The following is a 26857-nucleotide window of genomic DNA, read 5'->3' as shown; positions in this document are numbered from 1 at the left end:
CTAAACAGCTCTTGCGCTGTAGGCGATCTGTTATCTTTACTTTGTGGGGTCTGACTCCTCCCAGGCTCTGGATTGGCTTTTTTGGTTGTCATTTAAAAAATGTAGCCTGCAAATGGCTAATGGTGGCTGCATGTCCCACCTTTTTTCGTGCGTTCACTCCACTGGAATGTTGCCTCGGGAGCGAGCAGCTACCACATGCCACTGCCTGCGTGCGTCCGTCCACTCCCCTTTTTTTTTAGGGCTCGCCTGGCAATGCAGCGCGAAGTGCTGCCGCTAGCGAGCCTTATTGTTGTTGTGTTAACCTCTTAAGTGGTACAGACCGGTGCACGAGCAGACACCTGTCTGTGAACGCGCGAGCCGCAGGGAACGCCAACGTGAACGCTCACGGCGTCACGCTCCTGCCCTCCCGCTTCTCTTCCAAGGCGCGCTCCAGGCCGCCTTGTTCTCATTAAGTGGTTTTGGTAAAGGCCCTTTACCTCCACATGAGGGAGACAGCGCTTCACTCGCAGGAGCCCCCTGTACCTTCAGCTCGGATAGCTGGCGTGGATCCCAGTACCAATTGAGAGTGAAGAAAAGAAAGTTGCAAGCGTCAATTAGCTGGAATAATTCTTTTGTCAGCGATTTTAACACTCCCTGTTGTTCTAGGAGAGTTTCAATCGCCATTTGTTTGCAACACGTGTTTAATGTTTCAAATTAAAACATAGAAGTCGGGCAATTATTAATTTGAGGAGGTTACCATATAACCTTGTTTTAAGATTCCCTTCTTCAGTTGATTTCATGCTAGTGATTCCTGTAGGTATTCGGAAATGTGTCCCGAGTTAGAGTTCTGAGTGCTTTGCTCAGTTAGCTTCTATGCAGAATTTCACAGCATATTTCCTGAATGTTATATGTCGTGCCCACGCCTACGCTTTGCAATTGTTGGAATTAATTAAAATTAAATCTGTTTCTGGTTGACGAAGTAAGGTTGCAGCCTCCGTTTCACTGCTAATATACAAGCCAAGGCCTATTTGAGTGGGGGTTGACCTAATGAAGTTTTACACCAGCATGTACGATTTGAGCATATTTGTTGGTGAAATTGCTAGAGTTGCTGTTAAGAGTGCTCTTTAAAATCCAATCTAATATTGAAGACTAATGCCTTTTTTACTCAAAGCACAATGCTAACTTTCAGTCGGAGATGGTAAGGTGTAAATGCTGGGCTATAATTTGTAGCCCCTTATAGGGAGAGCTACTGGCATCTATAGAGCTTACACTCTATTTAACTAGGGACCTCTCTTCATCTTTCAAGTAACACACAGTTTTCGTGGAAAACTGATGGATGTACCCCAAACTTATTAAAATCCAGCAGTTACATGGTTTGGGAGGAGTATGCACACCTAGTGGACAAAATTATACTGCTTGCTAGGTTTTTAAAAAAAAAATAAAACCATATCGGTATTGTGCTCTAGTAAAAAAAAAAGGTGATTAAGAGTTGCAGGTAGGATGCAAAAAAAAGTTCAATAGCTTGAGTTTTCCATTTTGTTTCTGGAGTTGTGCTTTCTTATATAAAGAAGATGGTGTACAGTTGGTGGAATGGGTGATGATGGGGTGAACTATGGTTCTGTGAAATGTACTATGCATGAGTGAGGATGTGCGTCTGGTTAGTTACTGGAATTCGAAAACTGAGGCTGGAGTTGGATGAGGCTACCAGCCCTTCGTAGGGTTCTTTTGCCATCATCTTATTTTTTTTAATGTAAGTAGCAAAACTATATTTATGCCATAGTCAGAAGACCTCATTGGAAATATAGACTCGTTCATGAGGACCCAGCACACCAAACTAATGACTTTTTGAGGGCATTTCTTGCACTCGTTTGAGCCATTGTGGACTGAAGGTGCGGTCCTTCAGTGTTCTTGAAGTCAAGAGTTTTAGCAGTGGTACTCTGCCTTTTGTGTAGTGTATTCAAAGCCTTTGCTGGATGTCCTGGAGGTACATGTGGTTCCACGATTTCTGCAAAGCAACCAAATGTTTTTTAGTTTGACCAAGTAGGGAATGAGCTGGTTACTGAAAAAGGCTTGCTTGGCCAACCAGCTGGTGTGTGCTGTTGATGAGAGAAAGAGATGCCCCTAATGCTGAGGTGACTGACAGCTAGGTGTACTGTTTGGTATGTTAGAGTCTAAGGGGCATATTACCAACAACTAGCGATAATTATCGCTAAGTTGGTTTAGCGGCGATATTTTTATCGCCGAGCTGCGGCGATTTTTATCGCTTAGGAACCTTGCTATTATCAAGGTTTATCTCCTAAGCAATAAAAATCGGCCGAAATGCATGAATATCGCTGAAAAGTCAGAGATAATCATGCATTACCGAGCTAATGCTCTTAGCCATGTTATCCACCTACCATTGTATAACATGGCTAAGAACTGCTATGGGGCAGGTGTTAGCTTTTGGAGATATTCGCGCTTAGCGCGAATATCTCCAAAAGTTGGTAATAGGAGATAGCGATGTTAGCGACTGTTTCCAGTCACTAACATCTTGGCACGCCCACTTTGCATGTCATTAGTGATAAATATCACTGACATGCAAAGCGGGGCCCAAGATGGTCGCTATCTCCTACTAGCTGTCGCTAACTGGTGTTAGCGACAGCTAGGTAATAGGGAGATAATTTTATCTCTGCTTTCTTGGCTTTTAAAGCCAAAAAAGCGGAGATAAACCCCCTTGATAATATGCCCCTCGGTTTTGAGGATTAGTGTGTTAATATGATATTGTGACGCTCAAATGTACGACTTTCTTCAGAAGAGTAGGCAGTAGAACTCTGCATACGTCGCAGGTAGAGAACTGTCATTGACATCATGGGCCTTATTTATGAAGGCCTTGCGCCGCCGGTGCGTCACTTTTTCCCATTTTAAAAGTGGCGCATTGGCGGCGCAAGGCCTTCATAAATAAGGCCCCATATGTTTATCTGTTGAGTAGTGTGTCTCCAACGAAGGAATGCACTAGTTTTTTAGTGGGAGGCCTTCTTTATGATCATTTTGTCACGGACAATTGATTTATACTGGATGTTGGTTAAACTTCGTGTGCACCTCAACAGTCCACCCAGTTTCTGCACATCCTTCTGACTTGTGTGCTCTGTTCTTCTGACATTTTCAGCGTAAGAAATAAAGTAGTCTTAAGATGCTTCTCCTGTTTAGTTTCCTTCAGCACACTCGCCCATCTCTTCTATCAGCATCTCTCAGGCATTCTCAACCCTCGAGTGCATACATTTAAACTGTGTTGTATTGAATGTCAGTTACAAATTCCCTATCCACGCTTCAGTTTTTTGGGTTTTTTATACTGACCTTATATTTCCACTCTGTTTTATGGATCTGATGTTGTTCTTGGTGCATTCTGAAAAGCCTTTCTACAATTTTCCAGCTAAAGAAAATGGAAAGCTTAGGCCCTGCAACTAATACGTGTGGCATGCCCCCATACAAGTTTATCAATTTACATTAACAGATTTATTAGTCCTTTTCTTGTCACATTCATAAACCATTACACAGCAATGGGAGCAATGGGGAAACCCAGTTTGATACAAAAGAAAATGGGTCCCAACTGAGGTTTTTTCATATATGGCAATACTAATAGCCAATATAGAATCCAATAAGGTAGTTAGACACCCCCAGTTCAGAAGTCAGTCGGATAGCACATTACTCAGCAAGAAAATGAGTGTACCATAAACCACAACGCAGAAAGCACCTAGTCCCATTGAAATAAACTAAAACATGTAATGACATTTGAACATATACACATAATATACTTTTTATATACATTGGTCGCTCCAAAAAATTAATAGTAAGTGCTAGCAAAAGTGCTTCTGCATAAGTGAGAAAAGATGAAAGCGATACAGTACAATTACTTACAACCAGATGGTATTCGTGCCTGTCTGATTAAAAGTTTAGATCATTTTACATCCATAATGCATAGGTACAGTGTACAATTCAAAGCTAATCCCCTATGGATAGAGATATTAGTACAGGTCACACAAATAAGAAATGTTGACGTTTCGGCCCAAGATGATGAAAGGCCAATTAAACATTATTTAAGGGTCTTCATCAGGACATTTAGGAACAACCTAGTTGATGAAGAGGAGAACACCAGTGAGAAGACTAATGAAGGTGTTAATGATATAGAGATACAATCATACACGGTGGTCAAGCTCACCTGAAATCCTCTGTATTCCAGTCACCTAGATTTGATCTCAAATGTGAAGGCCAACCAGCTCCTCATCTATAGACAATGCAAGCGCCCCTTCATATTGGTCTAATACGATCCAGTATGTAATTGTGTTGAAAGCAATAGCACAAAGGTCTAATTAATATAAGATAGAAAACGGTGGCAGTAACAAAAACTGCATTACTCACCCTGTTGAGAAGGCCCTTATGAAATTGTTACTTGTCACAATAGCAGTTATGCACAGAGTGGCACAAGTCAGTAAACAAGTCTAAGGGCTCAACAGAATTAATTGTGAGATGCGCCGGGCACATAAATTGAAATATGTGAACATTAGCTGGGATTGCCAGTCACTCGTTAAAATAGACATTTAACAATTTGTTCTACGTAAGGTCTAATGAATTATATATCAATGTGTAAGCAGAAAAATGACAGTGTAAACAATTGCTGATCTAATATGTCAAGCTGCGTGATTATAAGGCATATCATGTTATATAATAGCAGGCGACAAACACAGTTATTGGGTCACAACATCATGCAATTAAACTACCAATTGTTCATTGTTATTACTATTAGACAGAGTTACAGTTGTTGGAGATAGAACATCATTGTTGTAAAAGTTTCCTCAGTAAATACCTACAAAGATTCCAAACTTGATTAATTACTATGTCATATAGTGAGAATTGCTCAGTAAAATAGATCACATTGTAGGAGCAAGATATCAATGCCAAGACCCAGGGTTACACTTAAAGTCACATCATGTGAACCTTTCCAGTTTATAACAACCTACGTCCAAATGACGTGTGATTCATCATGTCAGTCATTATTAAGTAGGGACACCTGCCTTCAAATCTCTTCATACTCATTCAATCCATGGGCTACAGTGTCCAGGATGTGCATCTATTTTATTCCCGCGAATTGGGAATGTCAACCAAACTGCCACCCCATGGGCCCAGAGTGGTCTTTTCTAACACTATCCGTTTTAGACTTTCAGCAAGGTGATTAAAAGTAAGGAAGTGTTTCTCCAGAGGCGCCAATTGAACCTTGCACCTGATTCAACTACAGTGTTGAAGTACGTGTACTTTCAAATTTTGATGGATCTGGCCAATGTATAAAAACCCACTCGGACATATGATAGCATCTATCAAATCCACACTATTACAGCTGGTATGTCTTTTCAGTGTAAATGTGTGTTCGTTGTTGTTGAATGTTTTAGACTCTATCGTCAAAACACCGGCTTTGCAATTTATCACATCTAAAATGGCCAATGACCTGAGGTAAATTCCACAGTGAAGTCATGGAGGGTTTCAAAGGGCCTCCTAGGTAGGAACTTACTACATGATCACTAATGCTCTTTCCTTTCCTGAATGCATGCATGGGTGGCTCTGTCATGTCAGTCTCATCTGTTACTAATGCCTAGTACTTGTTAATAAACTGTCTTATCTCGCTGCTCCGAATACAGTACGTCGTCACGCAGATCATCCTATCTTGTGTGCCGCCCGCCTGTTAGTTGGGTTCAAGCAGGGCTTCCCTTTGGTTAAACCAAGCCCATTTCCAGACCTGCTTAAGTAAGCTCTTTGGGCAACCCCTCTCTACCAGACTCTTTAGTAGGCCCTCCGACTCCCTAAAGTAATCCACTTTGCGTGAGCAATTCCTAAAAAATCTGAGGAATTGCTCATAATTATCCCTCAGATTTCTAGGATGGTGGCTTGTGTAACATAGGAGGGTGTTTTTCTCACTATGGGGCATATTATCAAGGGGGTTTATCTCCGTTTTTTGGCTTTAAAAGCCAAGAAAGCGGAGATAAAATTATCTCCCTATTACCTAGCTGTCGCTAACACCAGTTAGCGACAGCTAGTAGGAGATAGCGACCATCTTGTGCCCCACTTTGCATGTCAGTGATATTTATCACTAATGACATGCAAAGTGGGCGTGCCAAGATGTTAGCGACTGGAAACAGTCGCTAACATCGCTATCTCCTATTACCAACTTATGGAGATATTCGCGCTAAGCGCGAATATCTCCAAAAGCTAACACCTGCCCTGAGCAGTTCTTAGCCATGTTATCCAATGGGAGGTGGATAACATGGCTAAGAGCATTAGCTCGATAATGCATGAATATCGCTGACGTTTCAGCGATATTCATGCATTGCGGCCGATTTTTATCGCATTTGCGATAAACCTTGGTAATACCAAGGTTTATTTGCGATAAAAATCGCCGCAGCTCAGCGGTAAATTTTTGTCTCTAACCAAGCAATAGCGATAATTATCGCTATTGCTTGGTAATATGCCCCTATATTTCTTAAATAGAGTGGTGTAAAGTTGCCCTTTCTCTGCCTTGATGGAAATGTTAAGGAAATCAATCCTGGTGGAACTATATTGAATAATAAACTTGATATCTTGGGATCTATCATTAAGCTGCTGATGGAAAAGTTAGAGGTCGGTTTCATTCTCTGTTCAAATCAAGAGGACTGTCTAGTAACTTTTTTTCTTCGACGTTCACTTCTCTCTCACTGCGGCACCCATCTCATGTCAGCCGCACTGTTCAGTAATAAACAACGTTTATCCAAACACCAAATCTGCAAAACAGGAGCCTCCCCGGGAAGAATTTTGGGGCATATTACCAAGCAATAGCGATAATTATCACTATTGCTTGGTTAGAGACAAAAATTTACCGCTGAGCTGCGGCGATTTTTATCGCAAATAAACCTTGGTATTACCAAGGTTTATCGCAAATGCGATAAAAATTGGCCGCAATGCATGAATATCGCTGAAAAGTCAGCGATATTCATGCATTATCGAGCTAATGCTCTTAGCCATGTTATCCACCTCCCATTGGATAACATGGCTAAGAACTGCTCAGTGCAGGTGTTAGCTTTTGGAGATATTCGCGCTTAGCGCGAATATCTCCAAAAGTTGGTAATAGGAGATAGCGATGTTAGAGACTGTTTCCAGTCGCTAACATCTTGGCACGCCCACTTTGCATGTCATTAGTGATAAATATCACTGACATGCAAAGTGGGGCCCAAGATGGTCGCTATCTCCCACTAGCTGTCGCTAACTGGTGTTAGCGACAGCTAGGTAATAGGGAGATAATTTTATCTCCGCTTTCTTGGCTTTTAAAGCCAAAAAAGCAGAGATAAACCCCCTTGATAATATGCCCCTTTAACCTTTCACTCTGCCTGTTAATATGCAAATCACCATGGCAAGGAGGTGCAATGTAGGAAGGGCTGCATTACAATAGTGACGAGTTGGGGGGCGGGGGAGGGGGGGTTAACAAGACTTTCGATTTAGTAAGCTCCTCTTCCTGCTGTAATACATTTCAGCAAGATTTTTGTTCCATACAATAATTCTGCAATTATCACCGTAATAAAATGAGGGTTTCTACTGATTATCAACGCTGTACTACCATTTTACTTTCCTTCATCTTTTTCTTGGGGGTTTTGCTGCTGTTCAATGAACGTATAGATAGAGCAGTACTGCTAACACCTTAACAACACTTATACGCCACCATTGCGCAACTATTGTGGCAGCTGTAAAATGGTGCAATATTTGGAACTGTAGATCCATAGCATCAACGACTATAGTAACAGTAAGATACAGCAGTCGCAATGCAATTGTTCACTGTGTAATTGTAAGGGTGCAGAATCTTTATAAGGTTAATAAAGGTGATTTCACAATGCCACAGGTACACCTAGTAACAGCCTATGGCACTGCACCCTTTTGTTGCTTCGTGCCTTTTCATTTATTACTTATGCAACTGCTAGTATAATTGTTGACAAAAAAATAAAAAACTAACAAACATTAATATTTGCATTGCCAACAACTCAAATATTCCCTAATGCGAGACCTATTGCATTGCAAATGCTTGTTTGGTTAGCAGTGCATCTGATTTCTCTTCAGTGCTGTCATCATGGCCCCGGGTGCCGCGCTAAATTGTCGGCATTAGCAACAGGGGAGCCATGCTTATTTCTTCTTGGTGTCCATGCTGCCCATTCTTCAGAAATAATTCTTGCTTTCCCGGCCTCTTATGAACCTGCAGGTTTGGGGAGAGGATAGGGATTTTACTCTCTGCTGGCTTCTTTCCCTTGAATGGAACAGGGAAGGAAAGGAGGGTCCGCGTAATAAACTTTCTCCGAGCTCCGGCCAATGCAGGCGAGCTCCTGTTGCAGCTTTGCGCTATGAATAAAGGCTGTGGCTGGTGGAGGTAAACAATTTCAGCTCAATTCTTGCTGAATGCACGGGTTTCTACAGCAGTTCCTGCAGCATTGTTACACGCAGTGTGGAAAAGTAAATTTTGCCATGTTCTGTGTCCCTACGTGTTCCCCATCTTATGTTATATGTGCATGATTAATATGCATATGTATTCCCTTTTGATCGATTAAAGACGCAATTACAGTTGTGTCCAACTCTAGTATGCCAAGTTTCCAGTTCTCGTGAAAACTACGAGTATTAGGCCTATGTAAAGTTATGTTGCCACGCTTCACAGTGTGCACGTTAATTCAGTAAAAGTCCCCGTTTCTAGGCCTCAAAAGGGCCCGGACACCAGATTCAGCTCCTGTCTCCTGAACCCTCGCTGAGGAGCGATACAGCCCCCACCTGCATCCCTGACCCTTCACTTACTTCCTGCCTCACAGTGCCCGGCTCGGCCTGGCTCTGCCTGCCAGTCTGCCAAGAGTATGTTATGATTCTAGTTATCAGTCCAGCCCTCCTTCTCTGCATTCCTAAGCTACTGAGTCGCATCAATAGTTTCAGTCATCGTCTAGCCTTTACGTCTCCATGTAAGAGAAATACTGTATTTATGGTCATTTAATATTCCTCAACACGCACTACATGTAGAATAATGCATGCACCAGTCTTAGAGTCTGTTAGCCTTTACCCTGATAACTTTTGGATTCTATCAACATGTTCTTTAAACATCAGATACTAGATAGTGTTTAGGTACATGTCGCTCTGACTCTCCAGACTTTCGTCTCCTCTTCTAGCGCAGAAGTCATAGCCCCCAGTTCCTCCTAGTAACACGTCATTGCCAGCTTGGGCGCACCACTAGGTCAGAGGTCCCGGCTCCTTAGGTAGCCCCCTCCATGTTTCCGCCCCATTTATGACATATTCTGTTACGTTTACATCACATGTCTATGTACACGCCTCTTGTTACACCTACTTTATGCCTTATCTTTCGCGACTGCTACAAGCCCCGCCCACTGCTACGCCTACTGTATTTACTGCAATGCAATTGTTTAACTATAAATATTGTGCACTGTTATTAAAAGTGATCCCACTCTTGCCCAGATCCTGCCCCCGGCAGCTGCCATCCCATTCCCATGCAGGCTGTCCTGTTCCTGTCCCGTTATGCTTGATTAAAGCCTGTAAACTTCAGCTACCTCGTATCTTGACTCTTATTTATTGAGCTAAACCGTTTATTTATTATAGTCAAAAATAGTACCGGTAATTAATTATTTATTTACCACATAATGGCGCCCGAATAGGGACTTGCCCTTTCCCCACGCGCCGGAGAAGCCACGCAGGCCCCCTGATCCTCTGCAGCCGTGACGGAACCATACCGTGCACGTGCAGATATTTCTGCTTCAAGTATCCCTCAGGCCCACGGAGGAGTCGGAGGTTGCGGTCCAGCGTCCAGACGAGGCGGTGGAGGAACGCGGCGAGTCCCGACCAGAGCCCAAGCCGAGAGTCCAAGGTCCGAGGTATCCGGAGGCCCACCAGTAACAGAAGTCCGAAGTTCGTCCGTCCGTCGTCGTAGCAGTCCAGTCCAGTCCGAGGCCTTCCGTTCTTGCTGCCCGGTGAGTACCGTTGCTGGGGTAGTATCTAGACAGGGTCAATTAATTTGTCTCTGGTCCGTGGGTTTGGGTACGCAGATCCAACACGAAGTGTCCACTTAGGTGGATGCGGGTCCTGACGTGTCTCTTTATGGGACCGGTAAGTTTCGTACTGTTTTAGCAGTGCATCTAGTCCTTCTAGTTTCTGTTCTAGTCAGTTCTGTTCTCGAGAAATTCATGTATTCTGTTTTCAGTACTCCAGGTAGTATTTTGTCCGAACTGTTATTTTAAATGTTCTTCAATGTGTTTTCAATATCGTGGTATGAATGTGTTGTTTTTCAGTAATCATCGTGTTCATTGTGTATTGTATTGTGTCTAGACTCCAGTTCAGCCATGCCTCTGTTCTCCAAGTTACGTCAGTTAAAAACTAGAAAAGGTCTGTTAGAAGAAGCAGTTCCTGTCCCGCCTAGGGACAGTCCAGGTCATTTTATGTATCAAAAGCATGGCATAAGTGCCATATTGTATTTAGATTTATGGGTGGAGTACACCAAACAGTTAGAGGAAAAGTATAGATGGCCCGTATCAGGTACGTGGGATGCAGAGTGCATCATGCGAGTAGAAGAAGCATTATGGAAAAAGAAAGCCAGACAGTCCCAGAAAGACGCCATCGAGTTATGGCGCAAAGAATCTCACAGGAGAACAGAAAAAGAAATCAGAAAGTCAGAATTAAGTAGAGAATCCTTAGAAAGAGCCCAGGAAAGGGAATTAATCGAAGTAGGTGAACGAGTTAAAACCGAACAGTCAGACAGACAGAGGAATGCCCTTATTAAGGGTATGTACCCTCTTCTTGCCGAGGGCTTGCCAAAAGCAACCCCGGAGGCATCCAGTAATTTTCCGCCACCATTAGTTCCGACCAAGCTACGTCACAAACCGACCGCAGCTGATATTTTTCTCTCGTCCTACTTGGACGACACAGTCCCCGAATACGCAAATCCTGTTCCGCCAGCTCCTGTAAATAATGTAATTCTTGCTCCTCCAGCCACCGGGGCACCCGTTACGGTACCCCCGGTCCAGCCTACAGTACAAGTACCCGCTACATTGGTCACTCTACCAGCACGAAGAGTATCAGTCGACGATTCCAGTTTAGGGGCCGCGGGGGGAGGTCCTCCTGGTACCCCGCCGCCACACAAACGTGTAACGTCAGTCGAGTTACATGAACGTGCGTTACAGCGTACGCCCAAATATCAGTCCGTTGCAGATATCAGACGAGCTCTTACTGAATGCCGTTATGATCCAGTCCCATGCGATGATAATATGGTTATATATTCATTGCGCGTAAGACGGGTGACCGAGTATTTGGACTCCCTACCAAATATGAAAGAAGATCTAGACAGAATATATCGTTTCATTCGTACAGGAACAGACCCAGAAAGTATTGGCGAAGTCATGTCTTTAAGGAAAGCTGAGATTCAGCTCATGTTATTAAAGTTTCTAATTAATTGTTTAATAAGGGAACAAGATTCCCCGACTAAAGATCCGACCGAAATGAAAGTTCTGACAAGGTGGAGTGATAATATAGCCGAGGGTAAACACAGGACCATCAGTAGTATAGAGAGTATGTACAAGAAGATACGTAAAGAAATAATAAGGTTACACGAACAACGCAAAGAAGCACTAGTAAGCGAGAAAGAAAGTAACTCTGATACTGAGGAAGCAGAAGACGAGAATACCGCCAGAATAGCGTATGTAGGTAAACCTAGATTCCCAGACCGACATTCACGTCTAGAACACAAGAAAGTTTTCTCTCTTCCAGCACCAGAACAAGAGAATCTTGAACAAATATTTCAAGCTACCGATCACATTCTGAAATCACGAATCGGTTATAGTGAACTTAGTACCATGCATGAACAAGAACTAGCCCGATCAGCAGTCCGATGGGCTACTGATTCTACCACTTTTCCAGACGAAATAGTGGCACAGATGTTTCTGAAACTGCCCCCAGCCGAACAGCGACTGGTGGGTATGTATATGATCCAGCACCTCATTACATTGTATGAGGGTCAGCATTCCGATCCAGGTCCGTTACATGATGTTCTGAACGAGTTACTCCAGTATAGATGGAAAGGTCTAGGTACCGATTTAATTAGTATTATTCTAGAACAGCGCCACAAATACAGAACGTTTATGAATCCGCACTTTGTTCATGTCTCACCCCCAGAAAATAAACCATTCTACATAGACAGACAGAACCCGTTACGAGAAGTACACCCAGTTAGGACAGCGGGTGGTGAAATGCAACGAGTATTTGTTTACACCCCGATTACAAAGATGGAACTCTTAGAGATGAAGAAGTTAATTCCCTGTCACGACAAAGATCCAGCAGGGTTCCACCGTGAATTAAAAGACATGCTCCGTATGGGAGAATACACGTATCCAGATATCATTAAAATGTTAAAGGTCCTGTTGCCCGCAGGGGTATATGAAAAACTCAAGGAAAAAGAATGGGAGGTGGGAGAGAAAAAGATAGATTGGGCAGCACTAGAAGCTGAAGATAAAATACGAGTACCAGGTACCGGTCTAGGAGACAAATGTAAAGAATTGCCCGAACTGTTAATACAAGTTTTGCCAAGATTACTAGCCACGAAAAAGGAAGACTGGGATGCAATCTCAGCCTGTAAACAGAAACCAGACGAAGATACTAGTGATTTTTATTCTAGATTCGAGAAATGCTTTAGCATTAACAGTGGTCTCAAGACGAGTAGTGAGTCATACCCTCATCTTTTTGTTACTAAACTAGTCGAGAATTCAAGTCCACAAGTTAAAAATCGAGTTTTGAAAGTCCAAAGTACCTGGCAAGCTACTACTCCGTCCCAAATGCTTCAGATGCTCCAGTACCACCAGAATAGAATCAGAGAAGAGCAAGACCATGAAAGGAAACGTATGAAAGACACGAAAATGAAAGTATTAGTTGCACAATCTGTCCCTCAAGACAGTCAGAAGAGGGGTCCGAATCAAGCCAGTCATCCTGCAGTTCCTGTTAAAGGGACCTGCAATTATTGTAAACAGCCAGGTCATTTTATAAACGAGTGTGCAGTTCTGAAACACAACATAGCTACTGGTAAGACTAAAGAAAGACCACGTCCGCCTAGACAAGAACAAGTTTCACAGACTTCTCAGTTACCACAGAACGCACAACAGACAGTTACAGCACCGCAGCCTATAGCTGCAACACAGCATGTTACACAGCAGATGTACCAGTATGCACAGTCCGAGTATCCAGAGTACCAGCAGTATTCATGAAACAGCCTGGAGAGGGAGGTAGGCTTGCCTCTCATCGAGATACCTGTAGATCAAGAGGGTCCCTATGTTCACAGCCAAGTATTAGGGAAAGACAGAAAGTTTCTTATTGATACAGGGGCAAGTAGGACTACCATCAGTCATGACGAGGTTCCAGGGGCTCCGCTCTCAGGCTCTAGAAATGTTTCCCTTGGATTTTCAGGAAAGCCAATAGTTAATGAAATTTCGAAACCAGTTACTCTAGAAGTAGGCCCATTGTCCCGAACTACTGATTTGTTACTTACGAAATCATGTCCAGAAAATTTGTTAGGCATTAAGACATTGAAAGAATTAGGTGCAGTTATTTGCTGCTCTCCAGAAGGAATACGTTTGTTTTTACGTGACTTTAAGGGTCACTATGTATTACGTGATTTTGATCCAAGATTACTGAATGTCCCCCAGCATCTATGGGCACACGGTCCAACTGATGTTGGATGTATGCAAATCACACCCCATCGTGTGACTCTCAAGCAAGGTATAGTTTTGCCACGAATCAGACAGTACAGATTGCCACCTGAGGCTGTAGCAGCCTTATCCAAAATTATTGACGAGCTCATTGTTCAAGGAGTGGTTGTAGAAACTGACTCCAATGTATGTAATTCTCCTATCATTCCAGTCATGAAACGTACTGATCCAAATGCACCTCCAGTATATCGATTAGTGATTGACCTTCGAGAACTTAATAAATGTATCATTCCCCAGTACCCAGTTGTTCCAGATATTTCGTCCCTATTGACAGCCATTGATTCCGAAGCCACGTTTTTCACTGTCATAGACCTCAAGAACGCATTTTTCAGTGTCCCCATTCATCCAGACAGCCAGTTCCTTTTCGGATTCTGTTTAAATGGAAGGAGCTATAAATTCACACGAGCTCCTCAAGGTTTCACAGAAAGTCCTAGTATTTACAGTCAAGCACTTAAGAGACAACTAGACAATATTCACATGCCAACTGACACTGCCCTGCTCCAGTATGTCGATGATCTACTGATCACAGCCCGTTCTGAACGTGACTGCGAGCGTGCGTCACTTACAGTTCTGTATTTCCTAGCCGAGATGGGGCACAAGGTGTCCCCTTCGAAGCTTCAATTCTGTGTCCAGCAAGTGATCTACTTAGGCCACTTACTGTCCAAGAGGGGTAGGCAGTTGACACCAGACCGTATCCAGTTAATAGCGAGTCTTCCTCAGCCCAAGACACAGAAGGAGGTACGAGCTTTTATCGGCCTCACTTCTTATTGCAGACAATGGATTCCCCAGTATGCATTTCTAGCCAAGCCACTGATACAGTTAACGACACAGGAGGCAGCCGTATCGACTGTCCTCCCTTGGACATCTGAACATACACTTAGTTTTAATGAATTAAAGAAAGCCTTATGTCAAGCACCTGTTCTAGCAACACCAAACTACAGTAAGCCTTTTACACTTTTTGTCACAGAACGTAATGGTACTGCATTATCTGTTCTCACACAAGATCAAGCAGGACAATACAAGCCCTGTGCTTATTTTTCGAGCACACTAGATCCAGTAGCCCAGGCTCTGCCTGCGTGCCTCAAGTCAGTTGCAGCCACAGCACTAGCTATCAGACAAAGTGATTCCATAGTATTAGGACACTCCCTGACAGTACAAGTTCCACACTCCGTGGAAGTTCTTTTAAACCGAACACAGACTCAGCACTTGACAATTGCACGTTTAACAGGTTACGAACTGACCCTGTTCCAGCCACACATAGAAATCAGACGCTGCAACGTTTTAAACCCAGCTACACTGTTACCGTCAGTTACTTCAAATCCTGCCACACATGACTGTGTGGAAGTAGTTAACATTATGACTAAGCCAAGACAAGACCTGACAGACATTCCATTACCTAATCCCGACCTGACACTTTATGTGGATGGTTCATGTATGAGAACAAGTACAGGAGAACTAGTAGCCGCGTATGCAGTGACTACTGAAACTGAAGTTATAGAAACACATCGTATTGACACCCTGTCTGCCCAAGCAGCAGAGCTTATCGCTCTGACCCAAGCCTGCATACGTGCCAAGAACCTGAAAGTAAACATATATACAGATTCACGTTACGCATTCGGAGTCGTACACGACTTCGGAGTGCTCTGGCAGGAGAGAGGTTTCATGACTTCTCATGGAACCAAGATTCAGCATGGTCTCCTCATTCAAGCTTTGTTAGATGCAATACATTTACCGACAGCTATCGCCATCATGAAGTGCAAAGCACATACGAAAGTCACTGACATTATTTCCCAAGGTAACGATCTAGCAGACCGAACAGCCAAGCTCACAGCCCAGACTCCAGACATTCCAGTTAACATGACACAGACATCCACTCCAGATCCGACTACATGTATGACAGTTAAGGACCCCACCCAAGATGTCATAGATATCCAGTCACATGCTACTCCCGAAGAAATCAAGAAATGGTCCGAACAAGGAGGGGTCCAGACAGATCAGGGATGGTTGACGAAGGGAAAAGCCACATGGTTTCTCCCCGACTCAATGGTTCAAGCCATTATTAATACCGCACATAGTCCTGCACATTTAGGAGAAAAAGCCATGTTAGACAGTATCCAGAACATTTGGTTCAACAAGCATTTACGAGCTGCAGCCAAGCAGAAAGTCCGTACCTGTATGATATGTTGCCAGTTCAATCCAGGTAAAAGTGTCCCGGTGGAACAAGGTGGATTCCAGCCTCCTGACCACCCTTTTGAGGTCCTCCAGATGGATTACATTCAGATGGAGCGATGTCGAGGTTTCAAGTATGTCCTTGTAGTTGTATGCGCTTTGTCCAGGTGGACAGAGGCATATCCAGTCCCAGATTACACAGCCGCGACCACTGCCAAGCAGCTGGTTCGTGAATTTTTCCCCCGCTATGGACTCCCTAGGGTCGTGTATTCAGACAACGGCCAGCCATTCTCATCAGAGTTAATGAAGCATGTTTCCCTTTTGTTAGGGTACCAGTGGAAGTTCCATTGTGTACGCCATCCTGAAGCAGCAGGTCTCGTAGAGAGACATAACCAGACCCTGAAAAACCGTATTGCCAAGATCTGTCAAGAAAAAGGTGTAGACTGGTTAGTTGCCCTGCCAGTTGCTTTGTTTTATATGCGCATGGTCGCACATTCCAGATCAGGTCTGTCCCCTTATGAGGTCGTATTCGGCCGCCCCCCGAACATGTGGGGTACACCTAGACCGCGAAGTATTACAGATGTTTCCAGTAATATGCTGACAGATTACCTAGCTTCCTTGATGTCTGCCCTACACTCTTGTCGTTCACAGGTTGCCGCTGCATTTCCTGACAATACTGAAGTCAAGCCACACGAGGTCCTTCCCGGCACTCTGGTTTTAATCAGGAACTTTGATCGTTCAAGTCCGCTGGAACCTCGCTGGAAGGAGCCGAAGTTAGTCCTTCTGACCACCCGTACAGCCGTGAAGTTGGAGGGCCGAAAAGGCTGGGTGCACCTGTCTCACGTCAAGAAATTTCATGGACTAAGAACTAAAACGTTCAATGACACTTCTACAGACACTTCCGAGTCTAAACATTGCCCTATTCTCAAGGACTGTCCCGCTATTGACTTTGACTCAAAGCCCTCCCTGTTAGAGAAAACTCCGCAGCAGGAGTATAAACAGAAGCTCCGGTCTAGTAAAATAAGTCAGCCAGTTTAATTGTCTAAGTCCCCCTCGGGTGAAACGGTTCGACAGGTATCTGACATGTATGAGATAGACCCCCATAGTGAGAGAGTTAGTCAAAACTCTATCAGATGTATCGTTATTTTATGTTTTCTTCTATTTTTGAGTTTGATGGTTACCTGCACAAGTTATGCATTTCATTTATGTTTTCCGATTTCTCATGTCAATATGTTTTCTAATGCTACAGTAGAGCACACGTTTAGTGATCTGCCTCCTCACGAGCTATCCTATCGTCTTGCTATGCGAAACAATACATTTATCAGAATGCTGCATTATTCACACCAGACCAGCAATGCCACTAATTGTTGGGTGTGTGGTCGACTCCCCCCTTTCCAGACACCGAAGGGAGTTCTGACACTCTTTCCTTATCCGTTTTCACATAATGGTTCGTGTGGAGCATGGTCCACGTTAACGTCATCCTCAACTGATATGTCCCTTCTGAATAGTACATGTTTTCCAGACAAACAAGGTCTCACCCATAGAACAGGGTTAGATCTAGAAAATGAAGTATATAATTTGGGTAATTATTCTTCGAATTTTATGGTCCTGAATGTTCAGTCTGATACTACTCCAGATTTACCTGCAATTTCAGTACTACCAGTCAAAGGCGAATTATGTGTCCGAAAGAATGGTTCCACACATGTAGGACATAGTGATTGTACTACTATTGTCAAGTATAGTGACAGTGGGAAATCTATTTTCAAAGCCTCACGTCATTCTTATTTTGTTTGTGGTCAGACCGCATATGTTCGCCTGCCCCTCGATTGGGATGGAACCTGTTACATTGCCTTCCTACTGCCACCAGTTTTCCTAGCCCCATCTGATTATCATAGAAACACACATCTAGTACACGTCAGACATAAAAGAGAGATCGAGTCCCCGATTGTCGATCAAACTGAAACTGCTCTAGAACAGTATACAGACTTCAATAGAGGTTTCTTCTTCTTTATAGGACCTATCCAGAATAGCAAGCTAATCCGTAGGTTAACCAGAACCCTTGAAGCAGTAGTGAATGAGACTACTTCTGCTCTAGGTAACTTAACCGAAGAGCAATCTGCTATGCGATTTGTTGTGCTCCAAAATCGTCTCGTTCTTGACGTCATACTGGCCGATAGAGGAGGAGCATGTAGAGTCATCGGATCTAGTTGCTGCATTTTCATTCCTAATAACGCGCCGTCTGTTTATTCAGCTATAACCAGACTTCATGAAATTGCCCATCAGTTACACCAGAATCCAGGCACCTGGACATGGTCCGGTTGGCTCTGGAGTATAATTTCTGCCTGGGGATGGAAAGTATTGTCATTCCTAGGTATAGCAGTAATGATCATTTTCAGTTGCTGCCTCTGTTTACAATGTGGCCCTGCGATTTGCGGCATTTGTGCTACATCCTGTATTCCAAGTCCTAGTCCTAAGTCCCGTTCCAAGACAATTCGAGACGAGCAAATGATACTGTATGAAATGATAGATGGTATCATGAATATTGATGTTTCCTGATGGAAACGTAGTGACAAGGAGGGAATGTGGAAAAGTAAATTTTGCCATGTTCTGTGTCCCTACGTGTTCCCCATCTTATGTTATATGTGCATGATTAATATGCATATCTATTCCCTTTTGATCGATTAAAGACGCAATTACAGTTGTGTCCAACTCTAGTATGCCAAGTTTCCAGTTCTCGTGAAAACTACGAGTATTAGGCCTATGTAAAGTTATGTTGCCACGCTTCACAGTGTGCACGTTAATTCAGTAAAAGTCCCTGTTTCTTGGCCTCAAAAGGGCCCGGACACCAGATTCAGCTCCTGTCTCCTGAACCCTCGCTGAGGAGCGATACAGCCCCCACCTGCATCCCTGACCCTTCACTTACTTCCTGCCTCACAGTGCCCGGCTCGGCCTGGCTCTGCCTGCTAGTCTGCCAAGAGTATGTTATGATTCTAGTTATCAGTCCAGCCCTCCTTCTCTGCATTCCTAAGCTATTGAGTCGCATCAATAGTTTCAGTCATCGTCTAGCCTTTACGTCTCCATGTAAGAGAAATACTGTATTTATGGTCATTTAATATTCCTCAACACGCACTACATGTAGAATAATGCATGCACCAGTCTTAGAGTCTGTTAGCCTTTACCCTGATAACTTTTGGATTCTATCAACATGTTCTTTAAACATCAGATACTAGATAGTGTTTAGGTACATGTCGCTCTGACTCTCCAGACTTTCGTCTCCTCTTCTAGCGCAGAAGTCATAGCCCCCAGTTCCTCCTAGTAACACGTCATTGCCAGCTTGCGCGCACCACTAGGTCAGAGGTCCCGGCTCCTTAGGTAGCCCCCTCCATGTTTCCGCCCCATTTATGACATATTCTGTTACGTTTACATCACATGTCTATGTACACGCCTCTTGTTACACCTACTTTATGCCTTATCTTTCGCGACTGCTACAAGCCCCGCCCACTGCTACGCCTACTGTATTTACTGCAATGCAATTGTTTAACTATAAATATTGTGCACTGTTATTAAAAGTGATCCCACTCTTGCCCAGATCCTGCCCCCGGCAGCTGCCATCCCATTCCCATGCAGGCTGTCCTGTTCCTGTCCCGTTATGCTTGATTAAAGCCTGTAAACTTCAGCTACCTCGTATCTTGACTCTTATTTATTGAGCTAAACCGTTTATTTATTATAGTCAAAAATAGTACCGGTAATTAATTATTTATTTACCACAAACCAATACCACTAACAAACATTAATATTTGCATTGCCAATAACTCAAATATTCCCTAATGCGAGACCTATTGCATTGCAAATGCTTGTTTGGTTAGCAGTGCATCTGATTTCTCTTCAGTGCTGTCATCATGGCCCCGGGTGCCGCGCTAAATTGTCGGCATTAGCAACAGGGGAGCCATGCTTATTTCTTCTTGGTGTCCATGCTGCCCATTCTTCAGAAATAATTCTTGCTTTCCCGGCCTCTTATGAACCTGCAGGTTCGGGGAGAGGATAGGGATTTTACTCTCTGCTGGCTTCTTTCCCTTGAATGGAACAGGGAAGGAAAGGAGGGTCCGCGTAATAAACTTTCTCCGAGCTCCGGCCAATGCAGGCGAGCTCCTGTTGCAGCTTTGCGCTATGAATAAAGGCTGTGGCTGGTGGAGGTAAACAATTTCAGCTCAATTCTTGCTGAATGCACGGGTTTCTACAGCAGTTCCTGCAGCATTGTTACACGCAGTATCAGAGGAAATCTGGCACTGGATGCCGGAGACGGTCTTTCAGCCACAGGGCATGCAGTGCTCAGGTCAAGGTGAGGTGGGGGCTCACGATACAACGGCAGCTTCTGCCCTGCCCAAGAAATGGCTTCAAGCCACAGCAGCTCATGCAGTGTGTTCAGACAGGCAGGCTAAGAAATGCCATAACAGCCCCTAATGTGTCCGAGCGAGGTGTCAGGGGCAAAGGGTAATGTCAAAGCAGATGCACCCTAGCACAGCAGTACCTGCAGGTCTGACACATACAGTGTCCAGGTGGGGATGTAGGGGGCACATTGTCACAGTGGTTTCTGCACGGTCGATCAAGGGTTCACAGTACAGCAACAGGTACCAGCTCCTGCAGCCTCTGCACGTGTAGTGCGCAATTAAGACATGGAGACGCAGTACAAAAATAGTTATTGTAGTGTCTAAACTGGGTGGGGGGAGAGGGAGCTACAGTGCAGTGCCCAAGCAGAGGGCACAGCGGTGCACCTGTACCTGCAGCTCCGGAACATGCGGTATCGAAAGCATGCGGCTTATGGCTGTCACTCTCAATAAATCAATCAGGGGGTTTATATAGCACGCTACTCACCCGTGAGGGTCTCAAGACGCAGTGGAGCGGCTCCGTATCAGTCGGAAAGCCAGGTTTTTAGGTCCTTCCTGAGTGTGTGCAGGTTCAGGGAGCATCTGATGTTCACAGGGAGCTTGTTCCAGGTCTTGGCTGTGATGTAGGAGAAAGCTCTCCTGCCAGTTCTGTTTCTGCGGATGCGGGAGACCTCTGCTAGGGCGAGGTTGGCAGAGCGGAGGTTCCTCTTGGGTACGTGGAAGGATACTCTCTCGTCGAGGTATTTGGGTCCGATGTTGTTGATGGATTTGTAGGCGTGGGTGAAGAGTTTGAAGGTGACCCTCTTCTTAATCGGGAGCCAGTGGAGGGCTCGTAGGTGTTGGGTCATGTGTTTGTGATGCGGTGTCCCGAGGATGAGTCTGGCAGCGGCGTTCTGGATGGTTTGCAGTTTGTGTAGAAGAGCTCGGTTGATTCCGGCACAAAGGGCGTTGCCGTAGACCAATCTGCTGGTTATGAGCGCGTGGGTGACGGTCCTTCTGCAGTCGGGGGGATCCATTTGAAGGTCTTACAGAGGATCCGAAGGCAGTTTAACCTAGTGGAAGCAATGGAATTGATCTGGAGAGGGAGGAGTCAAGAATGATGACGAGGTTCTGAGCGTGGTCTGTAGAGGTGGGAGGGTTCCCGAGGGCGGAGGGCCACCAGGTGTTGTCCGAGGCGGAGGTGCAGGGTCCGAAGATGAGGACCTTGGTCGTGTGTGAGTTGAGCTTCAAGCAGCTGTTTTTCATCCATGCTGCCATGTTCTTCATTACTTCCTGGAAACAGAGGGGCAGATTTATGAGGCACTTGCGCCACGTTTACGCCGCTGTTGCGTCACGCAAGGTGGCGTAAACATGGCGCATCCCTACGAACGATTTACAACGTGACGCATCTAGGCAGATGCGTCACGTTGTAAAGCCCTGCGCCGCTTGTGGGCGTTCCGGCGCAGGGTGGGCGTTCCGGGGCAGGTGCGCCTCGCAAAAGTGGCTGAGTGAAATCTATAAGATTTCACTCAGTCACTTTCAGGCCAATGCTGCGTCAAAAGCCTGCGCCTGCTTGAAGCAGGCGTAGGTCTTGACGCAGCATTGTTAAGATGGGGCACCCCCGAGCCTTGCTGGAGCTGCGACGCGCTTGCGACGCAACTCCAGCAATGCGTCACCTTTACGGCACAGATGCGTCACGCATCTGTGCCGTTTTTGCCCCATGGTGCGCCGCATTATAAATGCGGCGCACCATGGGTGGCGGAGCTGTGGCGCACTGTGGCGCACATTAACTGGCGCATCCCTGGGGATGCGCCAGTTAACATAAATCTGCCCCAGAGTCTGGTGTCTTTGGGATTCTTTGTGAGTGAGAGGATGAGCTGGGTGTCGTTGGTGTAGGATACGATGCTGAGCCCATGCTGTCTGACGATGGCGGTGAGTGGGGCCTGAGTTATGATCCTTAGGGTACTATGCAGTTGATTTCCGTGGGTTCGGAGAGGAAGGGAGGGATTTGAATACTCTGGGTTCTGCAAGAGAGGGAGGATTGGATCCAGTCAAGGGCGGCACCTCGTATTCCCGCGTCGTGAAGTCTGGCTGAGAACGTATGCTGTGAAATGGTGTTGAAGGTTGCAGAGAGGTGTAGAAGGATGAGGCCAGCAGTGGGTCCCTGGTCAGGTAGTACACGGATGTCGTCAGTGGCGGCAAGGAGGGTGGTCTTCGTGGTGTGGTTGCTGCGGAATCCAGACTGGGAGGCATCTAGGATAAAATTCTCTTCGATGAAGGCAGTCAGCTGGGTGTTCACGAGTCTCTCTGTGACTTTGGCCGCAAAGGGGAGGAGAGAGATGGGCCAGTAGTTTATCAGGTCTGTTGGGTCGGACGTTGGTTTCTTGAGGAGGGGTTTCACCTCTGCCCGTTTCCAGGCGTCTGGGCGTTGATGGTCCATCCTAGTACGGGTGCGATGGCGGCGGCGGCCTTGTGGAATATGTGCGGTGGGCAGGGGTATGTTGGGGCTCCTGAGTGGGTTTTCTTCATGGTCGCAGTGATGAGTAGCGTGATCCCAGGTCGTGATGGTCGACTCATCGGCGGTGCTGGGTAGGGGGGTGGTGTCTGGTGCTGGATTGCTGAAGTTGTCGTAGAGGACCTTGATCTTCAGGTGGAAGTAGGAGCTGAGTTTGTCGCAGAGTTCCTGGGAGGGAGTGATGTCTGTGGCTTCACTAATATATGACGTTCCTTGGCATTGGTCGCGTTGGTCTGGACTTTGTCTCTTATGAAGGTCCGTTTGGTGTCTCTTATGCACTGGTGGTATTCCTTCAAGCCGCTCCTGTGGTTGTTCTGGGCTTCTGAGGTTTTCTAGTTTCACCAGGTCTTCTCTAGGCACCTGCAGGAGTGTCTGGCTTCTTGAAGTTCTGTGGTTAACCAGGTGGCCTTCAAAGGGCGTTGTTTGACAGGGTGGCTGAGGGGTGCAAGCATGTCTGCGCAGCAGGAGATCCAGCAGTGAAATTCCATGGCTGTGGAGTTGGTGTCGGTCGAGGCGCTGGGGGGGGTTTGAAGGAGGGTGGTGTTGAGGTGTTCCTCTGTGACCTTGCTCCAGTTTCGTCATGGCGGACGCAGGCTGGCTTGGGTGCGGGGGTGGTGTTCAAGGTGAAATGGACGCAATGGGGGCCCGTCCAGAGGGGCTGGGTGGTGTGGCTGAAGCGGATGTTTGTTCCTCCAGCGAACATGGGGTTGAGGGTGTGACCTGCTCTGTGGGTGGGCTCACTAACCAGCTGCTTGAGTCCTATGTTGGCGAGGTTGTCGTTGAGAGTGGTGGAGTTGGGTCGTTGCAGTTGTTGAGGTGGAAGTTCAGGTCCCCGAGTAGAATGTAGTCCATGGAGGTGCTGGCATGGGGTGCGGCGAGGTTGGCGATGGTGTTGGAGGGCTGGGTGCGAGGTCCTGTTAGTCTGTAGATGAGGGTGCCGCATAGCGTCCTCCTGGGGCTGATCTCGATCTGGAAGTGGAGGTGTTCTGTGTTGGAGTCGGGGTCACTCGTGCTGAATGTGGAGAGTCGGAAGGGGGCCTTGTGTGTGATGACGAGACCTTCTCCTGGGCGGTCCTTTCTCTGAATCTTGTAACTGTCGGGGATGGCAGTGGCGATGTCAGGGCTGGGGGTGGTGTTGGTCCAGACTTCCGTGAAGAAGGCTATGTCGGGTGAGAGGGTGTTGATCAGGTCACAGATTTTCATGGCGTGTCGGTGCAGGAAGCGCACATTGAGGAGGATGCATGTCAGGGTTTCGGCCGTGCGTGCATCAGGCGGGCCTTTGGTGGCAGTGGGAGCTTTGTCGATGGTGAAGGTTCTGCGGCAGGGTCTGCACTAGAAGAACTGTCCATGGGTGGTGTTCGGCGAGGATCTTGCGCAGTCGGCGTGTCTTCCGGATTTGAGTGCGTGGAGGGTGGCTGAGTCATATCGGTGAGGCCTCAGAGAACGAGGATTCCTGGTGCTGGTCACGGGCGGGTCGCGGACAGGCGCAGATGGGCTTGCCTTAGGCGCGCCTTTGGCACACCAGTGGTCGGCATTAAGTAGGGGAGGGCCCAGAGATAGGGTGGCAGGAGCGGGGTTGTGTCGGGGGCAGGGCTGCAGGGGCAGCAGCGGCGGGAAAGAGTAAACAGGATATCGCAGTCAAAACACAGTACACAGAAAACAACGGTAACCCAACACACAATGGAAATAAGAATAAATTAAAAGGGGGGTTTACAATACAGAACAGAACGGCAGGCAAAAAGGAAAAGAAACACCTGAGGCGAGCTGCCGGCGTGAACCCTGCTAGTGAAGGGCTCTGCGCCGGAGCGGTGCGACTGCGAGCCGGAGCTGCTGGGGAGTGCTGGCCTGGACCAGAGCACTCTGCCCTGCTCTCCCACACTCTGGTGAATTGTTGTTTTTAAAGCTCTCCAAGAGGAACTCAACACGAGAGTCCTTCCCTTCTCCTCCGAAAACGGGTGGTACTGCGTTTTTCTCCCTTCATAACACAGTAGTGACTGATGACAGGAGGGATCAAAACATCGCCCTCATTCCACCCAGACAGACCGCCTGCCTGGGAAACACAGAGGATCCCTACATGCAAAGGGGCGTCCCTTTTATGATCCTGCATTTTATGACAGGTCAGCATTGCTTCAGCAGTGCCAAGCATTCTATTGGGCTTCTGGAAAATCAACAAAGAGCTTTCAAGGAGGACACTGCAGGCATGCCTGAACCTTAATATATAAGTAGCTGCCGGATAGAACATAGAGCCCCGTCGCTATTTATAAGGCTGCCAATTAGATGCATACAAGTGTGAGGAATTCCTTTAGGCAGCCCGTGGCTTTGCAGAAAACAGAATAACCCCCTCTCCACACACCCCTAGAGGCCCGGGTACCTGCGCTTCTCCCAGGTTTGCATTCAGCACCATCAACAGTTGCGCAATTTGCACACCAAAATTGTTCGCAGATCTGAGTTGCCGCAGTTTAGGGTGGCAGCGGCGTTGGCAAGTCCCTTGGCAGCACATGCACTGTTGGGGCACGGCACCCCCTGCACCCCACCGGCTGCCAGCCATACTCAGTGATACGCTCAAGGCCGAGCTTGCAGGGAGTTGAGCCTCGCCTGGCACAGAAACTCGAGGGTAGTATATACCTACCCCCATATAACGACAAACCAACTGAGCTTTGGACTATACCATTTCCAGCTGAAAGGCAGTATTTCTATCCTTGTGTTCCCAACCTGGCATGTCACACAGTTTGGTGCTTACTTTCCCTCCATGTTAAAGAACAGTAGATGTTTCAGCACTCAGGCTAATGTGCTGCATAGCTAAGTTCATATAAGATCCCAAAGGCGAGACCGATTACATTGCAAATGCTTGTTTTCTTTGGGTCAATTGATTTCATCTTTTAATGTTTTTGGGTGCTAATTCCTGTCTAACTCTTAATGATTTTTGTTGAGGCATAGAAGTTTTGGATCTGGATAGAGTAGGAGCAGGTCTTAAGGTGCATCATTCAGCTGAATCTAAAAAAAAGGCGAGATTGAATTGCTTCACTTCTGCTATTTGGGGATGCGGTTGTATTTTCAGTGTGTTGCTTGTTTGAAATCATTCTTGAAAATTTTACGTTTTTTTCTCTGCTATGTTTATTCGCTGTGGGTATCTTCTGTGCTGGGTTGATCGCCATATATCATAGTATTTATAACAACATTTTCGCGTTACTCTGTCGAAGATTCGACATGGTTCACTGGGGCCAAATCACCAATTACTCGAAGTAATATGTGCCCTCTGATACTAAGTATATTTGATATTTCTGCTGTGACCAATGACCTGCTCTCTACTCAGGAGCTCTGGCTGCTTCAGCTCTACTTGAAAGCTCTGATCTATTGCTTCTAGAGCAAGTAAAAATAGCTCCACAGTTATTATTTCAGAAATCATATCTATGCACCAGATGGTGTAATCTTGCTGTGCTTTTTATATGATAAAATCTTCAAGGATTAAATAAACAGCTTTATTAGAATATTTCTAGAAAAAGCAGAATGTATTTGAAAATATTTCATGCTTCCAAATAAAGCAGCCACCCAGTTACTCATTGCCTTGGCAATGAAACCAAAACCGCTTCCAAGGGAGTGCCTCCTAGTTCTCCCTCAAGTTCTGTTTTATGGAAGATAACAGCAAAAGAGGTGTTTTTGAAAACATAAATGATTGTTTTAATAACATGAGCTAGCTCATGAACAAGGGTCTCCAGTTTAAAACTGAATAAACTCAACACTTTCAAAAAGTGTGCTATCAGAAATTAGCATGCAAATGTTTCTGTCAGGTCCTCCCTTCACAGGGCTGGACTATAAACCAAACATATTCAAACCAGCCACACACTGCAGGGAGACAAGAGAAGAGTGGGACCACTCGAGCATGCTGGATCCTGCTCTGAGTCCCTGACCCGGCAGCCTACCGGGGAAATGTCAGAGTGGTCAACAGCCAGCCCGGCCCTGCAATGTGACATTCAAGAAACCCCACAGGAAAGATGGTGTGTTCCATGCACGAGGCACCTGATTAGAAGCAGTGCTTAATTTGAGCCTGTGGT

General features: G+C 45.8%; 1 pseudogene; it reads left to right on the top strand.

The window, feature by feature from the left end:
* The first annotated feature begins 7604 nt into the window (after positions 1-7604).
* LOC144820610 (U4atac minor spliceosomal RNA) lies at positions 7605-7742 on the top strand (annotated as a pseudogene).
* Positions 7743-26857: the final 19115 nt, after the last annotated feature.

The sequence above is a fragment of the Lissotriton helveticus genome, chromosome 2_1 (assembly GCF_964261635.1).
Source record: "Lissotriton helveticus chromosome 2_1, aLisHel1.1, whole genome shotgun sequence".
Taxonomy (NCBI): Eukaryota; Metazoa; Chordata; class Amphibia; order Caudata; family Salamandridae; genus Lissotriton; species Lissotriton helveticus.
The sequence above is the reverse complement of the archived record's forward strand: the minus strand, read 5'-3'. Positions and strand labels throughout refer to the sequence as shown.